Here is a 21,323-nt window from a genome sequence, read left to right as displayed (position 1 = left end):
CCAGTCTGGTTTTCTCTTGAAAATGAGGATTTTCGATCTTTTCCCATTTGAATTATGGAGCAAGCTCTCTGCCAGCTTCCTTCTGTATTCTTCCTAATACATGTGCATCTCTAAACAATGAGATTTGATCAAAGTACTACATTTCAAATCCTCTCAATACATCTGGGAAATGAGAAACGGAATTGCTAACAACTAGAACAGGCCTACTGTCTAAACCTTAACAGAAAATGGAACACTTGAAGTTGAATTCTCCTTCTCTCGGCATATCAATGTAAACTTAGCAACTTCTATATCCATAGCACTACGAGCAGGAATGAATCACCCTGTTCAATGGACAAAAATTATTAGCACGAGGTACAAATCGCAGCTTCAGAAGGATTACAGTTAATTGGACTAAAAAAGATTTGCAAATCGCAGCTTCAGAAGGATCATAGTTAATTGGACTAAAAAAGGTTTGCACTCGATTAATAGATCGAGCACAGTAAAATCTGACATCCCAAAAATTGCTGACAAAAGGGTTCCCAGTGAATGGTAAATTTCGTTTACTAACTCCAAACTAAGTTTGTTCTGTCAATTTTTTTGTCATTGCAGAGCCCAGATGGAGTTACCATTGTATCAGCCGGAGCCGATGAAACGCTTCGCTTCTGGACGCTGTTTGGCGCACCCAACAGAGGCGGTCTAAAGACCCTTTAGTCAGAAGAAAGTGCTTTGTCACTGAAAACTATTCACATAAGGTAGCCCTCTGAAGCATGAACACCTCTGCAGCATAAATTTGTATCATACATTGAAATTGTTTATTCGAGGTAAGGTATGCAGCATATGGCCTTGTCCCACGACTATATTCCACATTTTTTAACTTATCCCAAGTTTAATCATTCACGCATCTGTGGTAGCCTCTGAGAGTAAAAATTAATTCAAAAACATGATTGCCTGAAGACACTGAGATTCATGAAACCATGATCAACATGTACAAGGCCACAAATGTCAAAGAACCAGGAGTGATTTGGAAGAAGTAATTGCATTAAATCTCATGTAATTTCATTGCACGGAAGAGGTTATTTTTTTGGAGGGCTCTTGGAACCCAAGAGGGGTGGAGGGCATTGGTATATACTGTTGTTTCCCTTGTCACCAGCCAAGCGGAGGCCATGAATTAAACCCATTCTTATCTGTTCTCAAATTAATAAAACTACTCTAAAATTGGGTAGTGTTTTTGAAAAAAAGACCAAAACTATTACAAGGCTCACTAGCGGTTCAAAGCTCCTTTTCAGACTAACCTGTTATTTGTGGTGTTGATTTTTGACCGTTGGGTGAAAGGCTATTATGTTGGTATCGTGATTTAATGTTCGCAGTTTTTAATAAAAGTACACTTATAAACGTACTATTAAATGGTCAACAAAATGCATTAGGACAAACCCATAATGACAACGTTACTACTCATGCTAAAACAATTAATTGTGTTTCTGGGTTAAATCTATTTATGGATTTACATTATTATTAAAAATTATGTTAGTAGAAATATATACTAGCAATTGCACCACATGTTGCTGCAATGGAAACCGCGTAAGGCTGTAGTATGTTATAAGAAATTTTAGAAACTGGATAAATATTGAAAAGAAATTATTTAACTGGATCATTCATATGAAGTTTTTTTTTACTTCTTACGAAAAGAATATTTTTACAAAGTTATGAGAGATATAGCAAAGATTTTTATTAGTATTAAAAATGATGAGGGAAGCCATTATGGGGTAATTTACTATGTTTTTGACTCGTGATTACATCATTTGCTTGTATACTAAGTAATAATAAATTTAAAAGGAAATCATAAATGTGGGCACATCACTGTTTTTGGCCCATGGTCTTAGAGGGTGTTGATTATATGTGATGAAGTTGTTAAAATCTTGAGGATTTTCTATTGCAATATTCCTAAATTGAGTGGAGGGCTCACTTTCGCTGGTTTGGCTTCTTTTAAGCCATTAGAAATAGTAGATATATTATTCAATTTTCTGGTAAAGGATTCTAGGGTAAAATATGGTGTTCATGTATTTTTAATTGTTTGTGTTATCATGTATTATAAAACACATTTATTTCTATCTCATTACTCGACACTTGTTAATATTTTTTATTTGTTAAACATCGATAAGGATCAAATCTCATAAAAAAAAATTGCATCTAAAATTTGATCTCTCTAAAAGCTTGGTAAGAAAATGAAAGAATTAATTTATTAATATAAAACTTTAAAACTTTAAAATATTGTAGAAACAATTTATCAAAAACACAAATTAAGACAAAGATATTATCATCATAATATTAAAAGTCATATTTCATTGTATATATAAAAAAAAAAAAAAAAAAAAAAACTTTTAATTATTGACAAAATCCGATAAGTACACAAATTCATCTAACCGTTTGAAAGTCCTAGCATCACATTAACAATAAAGCATTAGTCGAAGGTCTGGCTAAGGGAGATAAGGGGCTCAGCGTTCAGGTTGACACATCTCAAATTCCAGATCCATTTTCTAAGGGAGATAAGGGGCTCATCCTTCAGGTTGACACATCTCAAACTCCAAATCCATTTTCTTCTATGTTCGTTTTCTCTTGTAACAAGAAAATGAGAAAATTAATTTATTGTGTTAACTAGACATTTGTTAAATATAGATAAAGATCAAATCTCTTTTCACTATATATATATATATAAAAAAAAAAAAAAAACAATTGCATCTCGAAAAGAGAGATTTTATCCCCTAAAAACTTGGTAACAAAATGAAAAAATTGATTTATTAATAAAATAATTTACCAAAGACACAAATTGATACAAAGATATTATTATCCTAATATTAAAATCCATATTTATATTGGATGAATATAGTGAATATGCATCAGAGGCCGTGCTATTTACCATGAAGAACAATAGAAATATATTTTTCTCCATCATCCAAGGTTGGCTTTGTGTCACTCTTTATTTCTTGAATTTCACTTCTTCCTTGACTCACCAACTTCCTATAAAATACTACTACAAGGAAAACTATGAAATATCACCCTATCTTAAGAAATCATGACCAGAATTCACTATGAAGATATCCACTATGCTGAAAGGAAAACTATGGAAAATCTAGTTAGCTGAGAGTTCTTATTCTTAATGTACATTGAAACGAATACTGCAGACATCAATTGAGGAAGCCACACCTAATGTACATTGAAACAAATACTGCAGACATCAATTGAGGAAGCCACACCTAAAACCCTATTCGGGGGGTTAAAGTGGCTATAAAATGCAATAAAAATAGCCATAAATAGCCATTTACGTTGTTTACTTGAAGCTCTTTACACACTTCTGTATCTAGATAAAGATTGCCTAATTCAAAGTGAAGGTAAACAATTGAATAGCTATCTATATCAATTTGGATAAGGATACCTAAGAAATTATTATTTAAACTAAAAATAAAATATATTTAAAACATGTATTATATTTATGAAAATAAATTGATTAGGTTTAAAAAATATGTTAAACCGCATTAATAATGAATTGGTTATAAAAACATAACTATCAAAATGGTATGCCAGACTCTCCGATGGGAGATCATCACGCTCACAGAAGACACTCAGTAAAATAATTCTTTACATATGGTACAACAATTGACCTGTTTTTATTTGACCAAGATCCAATGCTTTTTCTAAAGTAACTAATACCGGCCATGACGGGTTTCAACAACTATGATGGGTCTCAAAATTGCTTTCCTCCATGACCATCCCACAAGCTATGAAAGTCCAGAGGAGTTGATTTATGCATAACAAATTTGCTTATATGAAAAGCAAACACATTCAAATATATACTCATTGTTGATTTATACAGGATGAATATAGTGAATATGCATCAGAAGACATGTGCAATTGGTATTACCAACTACATTCAAAGATATACTCATTGATTTATAGAGACTAAATATAGTGAATATGCATCAGAGGACATGTGTTATTTACCATGAAGAACAATAGAAATATATTTTTGGATCCCTGGAATAGTAGAATGTTCACCTTACATGTAATCTTAAGTTAAAGATGACGGAGAAAGAACAGTAAAAGAATTATTGGCACAGGCTACCCAGGGGGCATGGAGCTGAGTGGGAATGCTACATATTTTAATAAAAAGGGCGTGAAAGTTGCCTATGAGCCAATATTGCATGTAAAGAATCTTTCGCCTAATGCTATTCTTCCGTCTGGAAGTTCTTCTTTGGTCGCTGGGTATGATCTATCTAGTGCGACTTCTTGTGTGGTGCCCGCCCGAGGGAAGGCCTTGGTACCAATAGATTTGTCCATTGCCATACCCGAAGGCACATATGCTCGTATAACTCCTAGGTTCGGGCTTTGCTTGGAAGCACTCGATAGACGTTGGTGTTGGTGTCATAGATGCAGATTACCGTGGTCCAATGAGTGTTGTTCTCTTCAATCACTTTGAGCAGGGTTTTGAGATTAAGGCTGGAGATCATATTGCTCAGTTAATTATTGAGAAAATTCTCACCCCGCAGGTTCTGGAAGTGGAGGATTTGGATTCGACTTTCAGGGGAGTTTGTGGGTTTGGGTCTATGGGGGTTTAAATGTAATTTTTTGAGGATGCTCGTTTATAGTTTTAGCCTCTTCGCGCCTGTTTAGAAGGCCATGTATAGGTGAAAATTGCTTCCATATTATCTCATTTTTGTAAAATGGATGCCAATTGGAATACCTGTGAGAAACTCTTTGTTCTTTCTTCATCAATAAATCTGGAAAATGATTTCTGTATGAGGAATTAGTGCTTTTGGAAGAGGCACAGGGCATAACACTTCCGAAGTGTTTCCCTCATCCTGCTTTCATGACTCTTTTCAAAAAACAGATAGACTGTGTCTTTAAGATAAGAAGAAACTTAACATTTTCCAATAGGTAGTCACAATTGGATGCATTGCCTCGACATTTTTATAATTCTGCTGAAGGAATGGTTTAGTTTATGAAAGTGATGGATGCCATTAAAGGTATCTTGCACATGATTACTTTGACGGGTGAATTTGAGGATTTCGAGGATGAACCTGAAATGCATTGCGCTCCTTGCCTAAGCTATAAATTCAAGAGTTATTTTTGTGATCTGTTGAAAGAGAGAAGAATGAGGAAATCGTTTCCTGTATGAGGAATTAGTGTTATTGGAAGAGGCACAAGGCATAATACTTCAAACTTTTTACCTCATCTTGCTTTCATGACTCTGTGAATAAACAGATAGACTATGTCTTTGAGATAAGCAGAAACTTAAACGTCGATGTTTGCCAGTATCTAGACAAAGTCATATGTCATGTGATAGATATTGAAATAGAAAGATACCCCAAGCTTCAGTCCGCTTCAAGGAAACCTTTTCAAACTCTCATAGAGAGAAAAAAACATGAATGCATTCAGTACATTGAAGAGATGTGATTAAGGAACCTAAAGCCCGACAATTTTCTCCATCATCCAAGGTTGGCTCTGTTTCACTCTTTATTTCAGAAATTTCACTCCTTCCTTAACTGGCCAACTTCCTATAAAATACTATTACAAGGCATTTAACTATGAAATATCACCATATCTTAAGAAATCATGACTAGAATTCACTATGAATATATCCACTATGCTATCAAGGAAAACTATGGGAGGTCAAGGACTCAGCCTTCAAGCTAACATATCTCAGACTCCAGATCCATTTTCTTCTCTGTTCGCTTTCTCTTGAGCCTCTCCTTCCTTTCATCATCCTCCTTATCAATAAATCTGGGAAATTTGGAGAGTTTAGAGGTAGTCCAAGCTCACACTTTTCCGACGCATTGATCTTCATTGGTTTTGTTTTACAGGTGGGAAACGACTCTTACTGATGGTCAGTGGAGCCCATCTCCCCATCCACTTGTTTAACACCTATTTGATAAGATGGGAAAACAAAATTTTGATCACAAATTTATTATTAAATAATAAAAACCAAAAACAATAATTAACTATCCTTCCTAGTCAAATAACTATTATATATAATAGCAATAAATTACAAAAACAATATCTACATTATATTTTCTAGGGTACCCAGTACACTAAAGTAAACTAATTAAACAACCAGATGTTTTGAAATATCATCCCATCTCTTATTAAAGCATTTCAAGTTTCAAAATAGACTTGTAACTAAATATGACTATCATTTTCTTTTTTTACTGAAAACGAATTTAAATTGCTATCGAGGTATTGGAAGTGTTATCAAATTGAAATCCTTGCTATCGAGGTATTGAAAGTGTCATCAAATGAAAATCCTTGCCTATAAAATACTATTACTATGAAATATGTACGTACCCAGTTTAAATTCACTTAGGTAAATTATTAAATGCTCTGTTGGTATACCAGCAAACCACCTTGTGAAATCCTAGACTTCTCCCAGCTTGCTGTAAATAGGCAGCTTCACTCTGCATTTTAAAACACAGTAAATTTAATAGATGTTGTGATTCTCTTGTTCCTTCTATTGGTTTGAGTCTGTTTATTTTCTGAGTTTTGTTTGTTTGTATGGCGGTTAAGCCTGCAGGGGGAATTTGTTTTAGCGGGAACTAACTACTACAGAAACGGTATTAAGCAACCCAATAGTTGTATACATTTTCTAAGGAGTGAGATGGCTACAATTCTTTCAATGGATTGAGAACATTGGTATATCTATGGCCAAGTTATTTTCCTTTTATCTTAAGAACCAGTAGTACTCATGTAGTAGATATTTCATTCACAGTCACAAAAGATCGCATTGCTCAAGAAATATTACTAATATAGAATGGAAATAATGGTTTAAGGACCCGGTTGAATATATGGCTACTTGATGAGCATTTTTAGGTGAGGGAGAAACCATTGAAGATACTAGGAAGAGGGTAATCGTGACTATCTCTGCAAGCCCTTTGGGCTGAAAGATCACAATCTATCACTCTATATGACTTGGGAAGGACATGCTTCATTATGCATAACCCATCATTTCTATTTTTTTGGCTCATTTGAGAAGGAATAAAAAAGCTAATATTTCGATTACTTTGTTCTGAGCTCATTACAATTTATACTTACACAGGATAAAAAATGGAAGTATGATTACTTAGCTCATCATTGATTACTTTATGTACTTGTCACAACTGCATTTGTGCAGCAATGACGTATGGAAAATTGGAGTCAATTTATAGAGAAATTAGCTGGTCCAATATTATTTGAAGAACCATCATCTATAGGCCTTCACCAACAGCGGAGAGAAGAACCTAGTGATACACAAGAACCATTAGGTAGAAAAGAAAAGAACATAAAGGTAAATTATTAAATGCTCTGTTGGTATACCAGCAAACCACCTTGTGAAATCCTAGACTTCTCCCAGCTTGCTGTAAATAGGCAGCTTCACTCTGCATTTTAAAACACAGTAAATTTAATAGATGTTGTGATTCTCTTGTTCCTTCTATTGGTTTGAGTCTGTTCATTTTCTGAGTTTTGTTTGTTTGTATGGCGGTTAAGCCTGTAGGGGGAATTTGTTTTAGCAGGAACTAACTACTACAGAAACGGTATTAAGCAACCCAATAGTTGTATACATTTTCTGAGGAGTGAGATGGCTACAATTCCTTCAATGGATTGAGAACATTGGTATATCTATGGCCAAGTTATTTTCCTTTTATCTTAAGAACCAGTAGTACTCATGTAGTAGATATTTCATTCACAGTCACAAAAGATCGCATTGCTCAAGAAATATTACTAATATAGAATTGAAATAATGGTTTAAGGACCTGGTTCATTCTCTTGTTCCTTCTATTGGTTTGAGTCTGTTCATTTTCTGAGTTTTGTTTATTTGTATGGCGGTTAAGCCTGATATTATCCTGCTGTATGTAGTTTGCTTTTGCTGTATGTAGTTTTCTTTTAAAGACTGGAGCCCCTTCTCAAAAACGCCTATTATGGACATCCACCCGAATTATAACCTCTACACAGACCCATTAAATTGACCGTGTATTATATATATCCATTAAAAGTAGCACAACCATCACAGAGAGTCCCTAAAAGTAAAATCACGATGACGGGTTTGGCTTTTGGGGTCGATTTCGTGAATATCTCGTTAGAGACAGACAATGGGAGGGAAGTCATCGATTAAGTAAAAGTTCCTCTTAGCTTTGGTCGAGCACTTCGTTCCTCGTGCTTTTTCGGGCGAGTCACTAACCGTACCTTGATCTCACAAAGCGTCTATTAGATGGCTTTAAAATCTAATATCTATATATATATATATATATATAAACGGATATGTAGATGCCGAGAGGGAATCTGATATAAAAGAGACTTCTCTTCCATAGCCAAAATGCAGGCCTGCCGAAGAAGAGTGGTTTTCCACTGATTAGCAGAGATAGGACCGTATTCTGGAAATAAGGATTAAAACCCCCACAAACTTGACAAACACATCGAGACCGCCTGTGGTTCTGGCCTTTGGCCTCTGAAGCAAATCTTTCATCATTTTCGAGGGCTTCTCTCTGCAAAGATGCATATGAAACACTATTAACAAGATAATCCATTTAATTGGGGTTTCATGGGGCGATTAAAGGCATAAGAAGCCTACTCCGTGGCTAGAGATTATGTGAAGCTTGAGCAAAATGCGCTTCGATCTTGTGATTCCGCAAGTTTTGCAGGAATAACGGCGCAGATCCTTAGGACGTTTAGAGCCGTTCCCTTCTCCTGTGGCCATTCTGCAGAAAACAGTTCGAAACAGACTCAGTAGAATTAAATGAAGCCTGTTGGGTATATAAAAAGATATATAGAATAGAGCATAACTGTGAGTAAACCTGTACCGGAAAAAAGGAAGAGACCTCTTTTCTTAGCTAAAGAATAATATATGTAAGCTACCAAGTATATATACAGATTTATTTCCGCGTGCGAGCTAAGAACAGGTTACATTACACAGCGGCCTGCTCAGCGAGATTTGAAGCAGCAAAAAAACTGTGCGTGGCCGCCTTGGATCTTTTTCTTCAGATAGAAGCCAACCAGTTCCTCTTCCGTTGGATGGACTCTGAAGAAATCTGAAGCCTAGAAGATCTATTAAAAACTCTGCCTGCAAAACCCTCACTGGGGATAAAAGCTCATTAACCTCCAAGCCCCTGGAGTGGAATGCCCAGAGACGCACCCTGCTCAGCGAGATTTGAAGCAGCAAAAAAACCTGTGCGGAAAGAATATAAAAACTAAACTAAATTACATCCAACGATCTGGAACGTTTGAATCGTCTAACATCAGATCTAATGGCTCAAACAAGTACACGTGACAATTGGGGGAGTTGATTTCAGATGGGTACGCCTTACGTCGTAATAAATTTAATTAGTTAATATATACCAAATTAATTATTATAATATTAAATTAAAATGGACTATCCAACATAAAATTGTAGAAATTTTTAATGTTAATATAATTATACAAATATTTAAAAAAATGATTAAATACTTAAATTTAATTAGTTAATATATATACAAAATAATTATTATAATATTAAATTAAAAGTGAATGTGGAAAATAGAAGTGTAAAAAAAAATTAAATTTCTTATTAATGGTTTTAGATTTTAGGTTATACAAGAATGTGATTTATTTAAACAAATTCATATACATAATATTTTACATTTTTATTATAATGGTTGACTTACATTTCTTAGTACACACTATTTCGAAACACTTTGGCTTATTCATATAAGTTTTCCTCATCAACATGTGATTATAGTATACACTATTTTGAAACACTTTGGCTTATTGATACAAGTTTTCCTCACTAACATGTGATTACTTATGCTTTTCAAATGCAACATTCTAATTAATATCTCCACCAAGAGAGGTTGTTCTTTATAAATAGATATTTAGATTAATCATCAAATTTAACAAGGTCATCGATCATGCTCCAAAACATCTCCTTAAATTTAGGTTTATAACTTCAAAGCCAATTGCTATTTACTTCTCAAAATTGACTAAATAACCATGACTAGCCTAAAATTTGGCAATCTCATTAATTAAGTTGACTTAATCATCAATGCCAGTTGAGCATTTTTCTTTCAATCAAAACTTTCACACTCTGCCTATAGTCTAATAAAATGACATTCATCTCTATAGTCTTAACTTATGCTTGTGCTAAATTGCATTCATGAACATTCATGAACATTCCTCAACACTCTCTTATCTTTACTAACCTATGCTAGTGCTAAATGAGATTCATAATGCATGATTGCATTTTCCATTTCACTAAGCTCTTTACTTCTTGCTGGCGCTGCTACAACACCCTCCAAAATTTGGCTACATTCAAATTTTGGAGCCCACCTTTGTCATATTAAGTGTCGCTTTCCGTCATCGAGTGTCATTTCATGTTATTTCATATGTTTCAAGTGCCCTTGTTCTTTCCCGAGTGTCATCGCATCATCAAGAACATCCACAATGCACTTCATAGTCTTAATACACTTTTATTCACAAAACAACACTTTTGGTCGCAGTTTCACATCCTTTGTTTGTTATACTTGGAGAGTGTTTGTAAACTGAAGTTTTGATGTATACTTCTCAGTATTGGGTTTTGTCTAAGTTTTACTAATGAGTTGGTATGTGTCACATTTTTTTATAGTCTAAACTCGTGTTTTCCCATGCCTTACCCTTTAGACAGATAAATTTTGGTTTCATAAAACCTGCCCATTAGGGAAGGAAGAGCGAAAAATGCACTCCCAAGCCTTAGTTGGACCCCCCTTGTTTGTTGAGGATGCACCTTGCACCCAGGCTAAGCCTTCCCTCTCTCTTGGGTGCACAACGTTCTCTCAAGCCACAAGTTCTCCTTGTTCTTCTGAACTGTGCCCTTCTTGAAGCCTCTTACCCAGCTGAGCACATTGCACATCGATAGTGGTCATTAGTGTCAGGCCAGGAGTAACTCCAGTTTGGCAGAAAACTCAGAAAAATTGATTCGTGTATATTCCATAGGTAACCCATTGCTATATACAATAGGGAGTGATTGTTCAGTTCATCTCCCGATGACTGTTCACCTTCCTAATTTATTTATTTACATAAAAATTCCCAATCATGAAGATTAGGTGTCAACATTCCCCCCCTTAATCTGAAGGGATGTTGGTGAGTCTGAGCATCATTTTGAATCGTTCAAGCTTTTACTTTCCAAGTGCTTTGGTGAAGATGTCTGCAATTTGCTCATTTGTGGAACAATGACGGAGATGGATTGTTTTGGCCTCAACATGATGTCGAATCAAATGATATTTAGTATTGATATGCTTTGTTCGATCATGGAACTTTGGGTTCTTGGACAACTTTATTGCAGAGGTATTATCAATCATGAGTGGAGTTGATTGTACTTGTTTTACCCGCAAATATTCAAGAATTTTCCTGAGCCACACAATTTCTTTCGTTGCTTCAGCTGCTGCCACGTATTCTGCTTCTGTTGTGGAATCTGCTGGAACTGATTGTTTGCGTGATCTCCAGGAGACAGCTCCTGGTCCAAGACTCCGCATCGGAAGTGAATACCATTAAACGCTGCTTGAAATACCATTGAACGCAGGCAACTCCGCATCAGAAGTGAATACCATTGAACGCTGGCGACTCCGCATCAGAAGTGAATACCATTGAACGCTGCTTGAAATACCATTGAACGCTGGCGACTCCGCATCAGAAGTGAATACCATTGAACGACTGTGTGACACTACACCATGCGCCCTTAGCTAAGCGCGTGGTGCACCAACATTGAAAATCAAGCCTCCCTTGAGCCCTGACACTGTGCCCTCTTTATGAATCAAGCCTCCTCAGTTGAGCGCATGGCTCATAAACAAACGTCATTGATCCTCCTAGTCCCTTGAGACTGTGCCTTGTGCTCTCAATCAAGCCTCCTTCCCAGTGGAGCACACAACGCACTCTTAATGCTCAACACACAACCCTTGTCTCTTGATAGTGTGCCCTATACCTAGGAGCTTCCACTTCCTTTCGTGAGTTCACTGTTGATTCATAGTTGGAAAGTTTGCATGAAACATGATAGAATAGGAGATTTTTTGGGCAGATGTTTGCTTGCCATGAGTGATCTTACTTGTAAGTGTGTTACTAGAACATCATGGCAAGGAGGCATGAGAAGATATATCAAAGGAAGCAACACAAAAAAGCATTCAAAGATAAAGAATATGTGATTGCGACAAGTGAAAGAACACCATATTCCAATGACCAAAGTGATCCATATAGATTCCATACATATCAAGACCCTTTGGAGGGTAAATGGCAACAACAACGAGGAATCTACATTAAGAACTGAAGACTTATGTGGCAACATTGTCAGTCCTAGTCACAAGTCACTATGGGTCCAAGTCATTAATGTTAGTGACTTGTCTTGTTGTCGCCACATCATGATGTGGAAATAATGATGTAATTATTGTAAATATAAATATGTGGAAGTCCAAGAGTCATGTGTGGACAAAATAGCCACATGTGGAAGTCTAAAGGTCACATGTAGAATTCCAAAAGACACAAAGGAGTCCAAAAGTCATGTTGAAGTTCAAAAGCCATTTGGAAGACCAAGGGTTATTTAGAAGGTCAAAGGTCACTAGAAGTTGAAAATTTATATGAGAAGCTCAAGAGTCGTGAGTGTATCAAGAGTAATGTCTCTAGTTATAAAAGGGGCCTCATTACTCAAAGAGAGGACTTTTCACCTTGGATTCTCCCATAAGGCATTAGAGAGATAGAGATAGTTCTTTTGGAGAGCAAGTGGTGGCTCTAACGCTCCACTATTTGGAGCAAGTGGTGTTCATTGTACTCATGTATCTTGGAACGTTTTCTTAATACTTGAAGCCCATTGGGCCAACACATTTTAATGCATAGATCGTGGATGTTTTGAGACTATTCTTAGAATGTTTGCGGTTTATGTTGGCATTCTTATGTACTGAAGAAATTGAACCATTTCTATGGATTTGGTGCTTATCTTATTGAAAGTGTGTTGTTGTGGTTATAATGACCGTTTCATTTATGTGAACTATTTTGCTTGATGTCTAAAGATTATTTCATGCATATGTTTGTGTGTCTTCACTAGATCAATATTAATACTTGTCTTTTGAAGGCTCACTTTTTTTCCTTTTAGTGAAAGAACCTTGATACATTCTATAATTAGAAATTTCATAAGGCTTACTTTCTTTCTCATTCAAAAGTACGTGCACACTTCTCTCTCATGATAACTCCTCAAGCCAAGGAAAATATTTAAGTACATAGCGGCCGTGACATAATCTGGATGGGACTCCTATACCAAATGATGTGAGGTCTAATTGGGACTTCATATCAGGGAGATCCCCTATATGTTGGCATGATCCAACACCATCAACACTTCCTTTACCACATTCAATGTTTCTATTATTTTTCTTATTAGCCCCCCTTAATGAAAAATCATTTTCCTCCATACAAGTATTAATTTGAACTTTTCAAACTTATTATTTCTTATAACAACTCAATTATCACACAAGAGACACATCTTTCTCTTGCACAAAACCTATTATCTTTGCAAATTATTTTCTTAACTAAATTTCCTTGTATCCTACATTTAATATGCCTTTTTACTCTATGCTCGCTGAAGACAATGCAACTATGCATTGCTTTTTATCATGCCAACTGATATATACTCAACTAACATGATATGCAAATCTAGAAGCGAATTTTTTATTGTCTATTGTGTTAGTGAAAAGTTATAAAACCAACTAGCACTAAATCGTTCACACATTGGGAATTCTCCAATCCCCAACCCATTATGCCTTTGACATGTGTTGGCCCAATTTTTTTTATGAAGGCATAATGTTGTTGATTTTGTAGACAATTAGACCTACATTACGATGCTTAGACCTAAACACAATATGTAATAATAAAATATGATAGATGAGGTAGGAGATGAGAGGTAGAGAATAAGGAGAGATCCTAAGTTTAAAGGAGTTGATTGAAAAAACACTTCAAAATTTAGAATACTAAAGGAATGATTGACTAACTAAAAACTATGGAACATTGAAGAATAAAGGAATAATGAATTAATAGATATAGTTTACTACGTTTGTTGGGCATTGGTTAATCCAACACTCCATGTGTGTTTTATGACATGTGCTTAACCACCTCTTAAGGATCCGTTAACTCTGGCGATCCATCCATTTATTGACACATGTGGGTTTTGGTGTAATGAAAATCATGATTCCAACAATTGGTATTAGAGCGAGTTCCTTCAAGTTCATCTTAACCGCTGGAAGGTAGACCTGGTTGAATCATGGATCATCAAAGTGTGCCTGTACTCAGTGCCCACAAACTTTCATGAATGGAAAGAGAAGGTAAAATATGAATTAATTGCTCAAGGGTTTGAAGTCTAGAAGGTAGTTACTAATGGTTATGGTGAATATCCCCCTTCAAAAAAAGTTCAATAATGGAATGCCCAAGAGAAATGTACAATTTACAACAAACTTCACAATCTGGGTCTTGAGACAGTAATATATCTCAAATATGCAAAAGATATATGGGATAGGTTGCAGGTCCTACATGAAAGATATTCCAGTAGAAACATTGGAGAAAAGAAGAAGAAAAAGGCCCCTCAGAAAGAAAATTTTCAGTTGAATGAGATCTATTATCCTAGTGTGAAAGCAACTAATTGTAAACAAATGAAATCAATTGAAGACCAAGCCAAACTTGACTCAACCTTGGTTGAAATAGAAAGGCTCTCAATGGAAAACCAAGATCAAAAGAAACTTCTGCAAATAATTGAAGAAAGAAAGCATGGTTTTAAAGAAGATATTATTAACTTGAAGACTCAATTAGAAGAGGAAAGAAGAATTGAAGAGGTAATGAGCAACTAGCTGAAAGAAAGAAAGGAACAATGTGAAAGATTAGAAGCTGAGGTCGTTTAAAAAAGAAATGAGCTAGAAAAGAGCAGATCTAGCTCAAAGGTAGTGAAAGGAGATAATGAAGCAAAACTTGTATCATAAGATGGAATCATCATGATTAGCAAGGAAGCAAGCAAGAAAAAGCAACAAAACCAATAGTCGAGGAATGAGCAAAAGAAAGTGTTTTTGGAAAGAATTTCATCTACATCTAGAGACGAATTTAGTAAATCTGCAAGGTTCCAAAGGAGAAATATCAACTCCTTTGCTCCCTTGATTAATAATGTTGAATATTACTTTTGCAATAATGTTGGACATGTTGCAAATGATTGTAGGAGAAATCAAATAAGGGTTCATCAGCAAAAGATGTAGTATACAAGTAAGATCTCTCAAGAAAGCAATCAAGGAAGATTGTTCCCTAAGAATATCATTAGCCATCAGGTATATAAATTCTTTCTATGACTATTATTATTCATGTGATAATTTTGGCCATAAGGGTGTTAATTTCAAACCCTATGCAAATAAGAGTAGGAGTGCATTGTATGTTGAGGGAAATTCATATGTGGATAACAACACGAGAAGGCACAAGTCTTTTCCCCCTTTTCTAGGTCACATAAGATGATATAAATGTGATAATCTTGGCCACATGGCTAAAGATTGCAAGTTGACTAGTTCTTTAAAGAAAACCAGACAACTGGAGGAAATCATTCAAAAAAAACTATACACGAAACCAGAAGGGGATGCACATATTAGAAGGCAACCCACCAAATTTTGGAAAAAGAAGAAAGAGAAGCAGTGACTTCAATAAAAAAATTGAAGTCAGTGTCATCTTAGGGGGATTATATAGCACCTTATTGAGTAGCACGAGGATTCATTTAAGATGAAGCTCTAGTAGAAGCATTGTGTGTCTTAGTATCTAAAATCCAAAGACATGTCTGCAGGATAAGAAGAAATGTATGAGCTTAGGGGAAGCTACTAAAGGTAATGAAGAGAATAACATTCCAAGGTTGATAAGGACGCAAGATGTCATTTTTTTTATGCTACAAGGAAAACGAAAAAATGAGAAAAGGATCAAAGATTAAGACTACTTATGACTGCATTGGATCATCTTGAAAGAGAGAAAATTATGTTAACAAAATAATAAGGTTATAAAAAATGCTATCAAAGGAATGACCTTGTACTATAGAGCATCAAGAACTCTGGTAAAGTGTAAATATATGTAGATTTGTTGTACTTCTTATGCTATGGAATAAAAAGAATGGGGAGCTAAGCATTAAGAACGAGAATTGAATATTCTTTAACAAACATCATATGATTAACAACAACTCTGGCCTCATGGAAGCATAATATAATTGGATAGTTGGCATACCTGCATTAAGTTTCAAGATTGATTTATTGGATATACCTTTGAAGACACATTTTGATGGCTGAGATTTTGTGAAAATTTCTTAATCTACACATTAGAAGTCCTATTGCAATCATTGGTTTATCATCTCCTATTTGTTCTTTACATTCAACAAGTTATTTAATTATTCAAACAACGATGAAAACACTATTGCGGACTAAACATACATATAGATCATGAACTAAAATAAACTGAGACAATCACACAAGGGACACAATTATTTTTGGACAATCATCCCCGGAAAAACCCAATTTGGGAAAGCCAGTGCAACATATAGAGAGTTTGTATTATTAAGCATATTTTTGAATACAACTAGGGTGCCAAATCCGGCTCACCCAATAGAGAATAAACATGGCAGAAGTACCTCTATCCGGAGACATATATTTTGGTGAATCCAGCAACTGGATGATCAAACCCCACAGATGACAATGTTGTCCCCAGTGCGGGGCAGCGATGGCTACTCCAAGCTCTGCGCTGGAACTGCATCACCTACTCTAGGAGCTGCGTCACCCTCTCAGTGAGTCTCCCTTTGAGCAGAAGTCGATAGGCTGAACTGTCGCTCTATCTGCCCCACAGAAAACCCCAGCACTGGCTCTAAGGGTCTGCGTCATCCCCTCTAGCTTCTGCGTCACCCTCTCTAGAGCTATGTTGTCTCTCTTACTGCTGCTCTGCGTCTCTGCTATGTATCCTCAGCCTTGGACTGAAGTCCCTCTATCGAACTACCCCTCTCACTGCAACTTAGATCACTTAGCTCGAATTTCTCAGCAAACCACGCTCCATAAAAATTGAACTCTTTGATCTCTTGGTGTATCTCCAACTGACCCTCAAGCCTCTTATACTTTTCCTGTTGATGAATCAACGGTCATGATCTAGTCTCTAATCAACGACTAAGATTAAAACAGGTTTGATCCTCATCACTTAGAACCTTCTCACCCATATTTTTATTAATACACATTAATATTTTTATTTTCTTAAGTTTAGACTTAGAAACTCATTAAAAATATAATTTTTTTTAATAACTCCTCATCCGGGTGGAATTTCTCCGAACGATTTCTGGGTCTTGGAGATCTCATGTGTTCTAGCCCCTACACAAAATTTCGGAGCTAGTGGACATCTGATACTACCCAAAATCAACACTCCCTCTTAGCGAGGAATGTGCTCTAGCAATACTTCTCAACAAAAGTATTACACTGATCCACTACATCGGTCCTCTGTGCTGCTGATGCTTGGCTTGATACACTTCATCCACTGCACCGTTGCTTCTTGTACTACTTCCCATGAATCTACTACTGCCATTGCTGCATCTGTACTACAACTCCCTCTTAAAATGCTGCCTCATGTTGTCCATAACACTGCCGCTTCTAACTGTTGCACTGCAACTCAGTTCTTGAGAAGTAAGCAACTGAAAACTCACCCAAACACTGACATGTTGGTCATTTTGGATGCCTCGTGATGCTGAAGCTACCTTTGTTGCTAATCTATGTTGACCCTCTGCTGCTACAAACTGCTCTGTGCCTCTCGCATTGCTACAACATCCACTACGCTGCCTCAAACTTTGGCACTCTAGCAATTCCACTATCACTCCATCACACCTCGCTCCAATCGACACTCGTCATTTTTCTACTATCGTTAAGGGGTACCGTAGCCATATGTGATCCAAGAGTTTGGGTACCTCAAGGATCCTACCCCTCCATGCAGTCCTTTTGACTACAAGTCCATGTCACCCCACCTCTTCTCCAAAGGCACATGAGCACTCATGGAACAATCGTCATTATCACCTTCCTTGTCAACTTTCGCTGGAGCATCCTTTGATTCAGAAGCCTCCCCCTTGCCCTTCTTTCGGGGGCATTGCGTGGCATAATTTCCCAGTTCCCCACAATTGAAGCATCTGACCTTAGTTATGTCCTTCTTCTTCCGCTTCTGCTGCCCTTGTTGTCCCATTGATGTGAGAGTTGCATCCTCCTCCTCCTCCTTAACTCGAGCTCCTTTGCCACTACCCCATGTCTTGGTCAACTTCCTGAGCTCTTCTTGTCAAAGAGATGCCCACGTCTCCTCCCAACTAGGGAGAGTCGCTCTGCCCAAGATTCTTTGGAAAAAAGTCTCCCAGTCCTCTGTGACTGCATTCAGGGCAGTCCTGACCATGAACTCAGGATCTGTTGTAGACCCCACAGAAGTCAACTGGTCACGAATCCCTTGCAACCTGAGAAGGAAGGGACTGGTCTCTTCTCCCTTCTACATCTGGTATTGTCTCAACTGATTTTCTAATCGCATCTTCTGTTGGATGGAAGAGCCCTAGTACAAGGTGGTCAACTCCTCCCACACCTCCCTTGTCGTGTCCTTCTCAGCAGCATGTGGTGCTACATGATCTTTGACCCCGTCTAGGATCATGCACTTGGCCTTAGCCTGGGCCTCCTCCCACTTCTTCATTGGATCAGTGTCAACCGGCACATCAACTACCTTCAAGGCATAGTCCTTGATGCGATCTTTATCTAGGATTGCTAGGATCCTGGCCTTCCAGATGACAAAATTGGATGCTCCATCCAATCTATATTGATCCCTTAACCCATTCATTGCCATCTCTACTCCAAAGTAGGACTAATTCTCTTCTCCCTCTCCTTCTGTCAATCTATAAATACTTGGATTTGGATTTCTTTGGCGTAAGAAACCCTCTAAGGAACAAGCTCCTCTAGGCTCCCTCTGAGTCCTGGTTTCCTTCACAGAAATCCTCCGACCAAATGTTGAGTCACTCCTTTCTAATCCTCCTTTGTTGCTGCAACCCAGATCTAGATTTATTTGGATAAAAATATATCAAGGCAGTGAATCCCTCTTCCTCGACTCTATCTCCACAGACACTATTATGCACCAACAGAAACAACGTCCCACCAACTCCTCAAATCGAATATGCTCTGCTCCTCTAGCCCTGAAAAATGGTTGTTTCAAACCTTTCAGGCTCTGCACTGGCCCAGAGAGCTGATGTAGTCACTGCGTGGGCTCCTCTCTGGCTCTGTGTCACCCTCTACAAGCTCGAAATGCTAATGCAGGCACTGTGTGAGCCTCTGCGTCACTCCTGCAGCTTCTCCTCTACCTCTGAAACAATGCTGTCACTCGGGACAACTGCTTCTTTGCAGCAAATTCTTTGGATCTCTCGGTTGGTATCTTCAGTCTCCTATGGTTTGCAATGCTCTGGTACCATGTGAAATTTTTTGAATCTGCACATCAGAAATCCTACTGCAATCACTGATTTATCATATCCTACTTGTTCTTTACATTCAACAAGTTATTTAATTATTTAAACAATGATGAAAACACTATTGTAGACTACACATACATACAAATCATGAACTGAAATAAACTGAGACAATCACGCAAGGGACACTGTTATTTTTGGACAATCATCCTTGGAAAAATTGAATTTGGGAAAACCAGTGCAACATATAGAGGGTTTGTATTATTAAGCATATTTCTGAATACAACTAGGGTGCCAAATCTAGCTCACCCAACAGAGAATAAACCTGGCAGAAGTACCTCTATCCGGAGATGGATATTTTGGCGAATCCAACAACTGGATGATCAAACCCCATAGATGACAATGTTTTCCCCAGTGCTGGGTATCGATGGCTGCTCCAAGCTCTGCGTTGGAATTGTGTCACTTCCTCTAGGAGTTGGGTCACCTTCTTAGTGAGCCTCCCTTTGCCCAGAAGTCTATATGCCGAACTGTTGCTCTCCCTGCCCCACAGAAAACCCCAATGCTGCCTCTAAGGTTCTACGTCAGCCCCTCTAACTTCTGCGTCACCCTCTCTGGAGTTGCGTTGTCTCTCCTATTGCTGCTCTGCCTCTTTGCTATGTATCCTCGTTCTTGGAATGAAGTCTCTCTGCCAAACTGTCCCTCTCACTGCAACTTAGATCTCTTAGCTCGACTTTCTCAGCAAACCACGCCCTAGAAAAATTGAACTCTTTGATCTCTTCATGTATCTCTAACTAACCCTCAAGCCTCCTCTATACTTTTCCTATTGATGAATCAACGGTCGTGATCTAATCTCTAATCAATGGCTAAGATTAAAACAGGATTGATCCTCGTTACTTAGAACCTTCTCATCCATAGTTTTATTAATACACAATAATATTTTTATTTCCTAAGTTTAGACATAGGAACTCATTAAAAATATTAATTGTTTTAATAAATCCTCATCCGGGTGGAATTTCTCCAAACAATTTCTGGGTCTTGGAGATCTCATGTGTTCTAGCACCTCCACAAAATTTCAGAGCTAAAGCACATACAATGCTACCAAAAATCAATAGATTCTACATACCATTGCTTTGGATTTTGATGATGGTAATGGTCTTGGTTGGTAGAGACAATTTGAAGAGCACAACTCTTTAAGGTGGCATTATGATGATGCTTCTTTGATCAAATTTAGTAATGACTTTTTTGTGGTAGAAAACACTACTTCTCTCATGGGAAGTTTGCAAACTGACGATGGAAATGTTGATTTAACGGTTAGTTCACATTCATATTTTAGTATTAATATCTCAACATAGGACAACATGGAGGAAATGGACCATGGACAAGTTTTTAATGAAGAAGGATATGACAAAAAATTCCATGGGAAAATAACCATGAACAAAGGGTCCTTTGCCACGATAAATGCATGGTATATATGAGTGTTACTACTATTTTTGTGTGCTTTGAGTTAAAGATACGGTGAGTTAAAAATATTGAAATGTAGGACTAAGGGATCACACTTCAGGCATGACAAATTTACTATTATTGTTTGACATATCAATGAGGAGTACTAGTAGATCATTGAACATGTCATATATTATGGTTGCACTATTGGTAAGGCCAATTTGTGCAAGTGGATGAAACTGAAGGTTTCATGAACAAAAAATATAGGAACAAAGGGTTTAAAGATGGATATATCACAACATGGGATCTCCAGCTTGATTCAAAATGGTGCTTGCATAACAAAGAGCCAAATACAATTAACTTAGCAGAAAGGAATCACATATAGAGTCAAAAATTCGAGCATATATCTATGATGATATAACAACATGCATCATTATTG

General features: G+C 37.0%; 1 long non-coding RNA gene and 1 pseudogene across 2 annotated transcripts; one reads left to right on the top strand and one right to left on the bottom strand.

Moving 5' to 3' along the window:
* The first annotated feature begins 54 nt into the window (after nt 1-54).
* On the top strand, nt 55-4,592 carry LOC149221632 (deoxyuridine 5'-triphosphate nucleotidohydrolase pseudogene; annotated as a pseudogene).
* A 795-nt stretch (nt 4,593-5,387) lies between these two features.
* Nucleotides 5,388-9,291, bottom strand: LOC149221631 (uncharacterized). Of its 2 annotated transcripts, none has more exons than XR_016248869.1 (3): nt 8,909-9,291; nt 8,576-8,702; nt 5,388-5,898 (listed from the first exon to the last, which is right to left on the bottom strand). It is a non-coding gene; the product is annotated as an uncharacterized LOC149221631 (long non-coding RNA). The 2 variants fall into 2 exon arrangements; XR_016248868.1 differs by lacking the exon at nt 5,388-5,898 and adding an exon at nt 7,404-8,489.
* Nucleotides 9,292-21,323: the final 12,032 nt, after the last annotated feature.

Source organism: Pinus tabuliformis, chromosome Q (assembly GCF_031772625.1).
Source record: "Pinus tabuliformis cultivar Carrire ecotype Pingquan chromosome Q, CPIR1, whole genome shotgun sequence".
Taxonomy (NCBI): Eukaryota; Viridiplantae; Streptophyta; class Pinopsida; order Pinales; family Pinaceae; genus Pinus; species Pinus tabuliformis.
The sequence above is the reverse complement of the archived record's forward strand: the minus strand, read 5'-3'. Positions and strand labels throughout refer to the sequence as shown.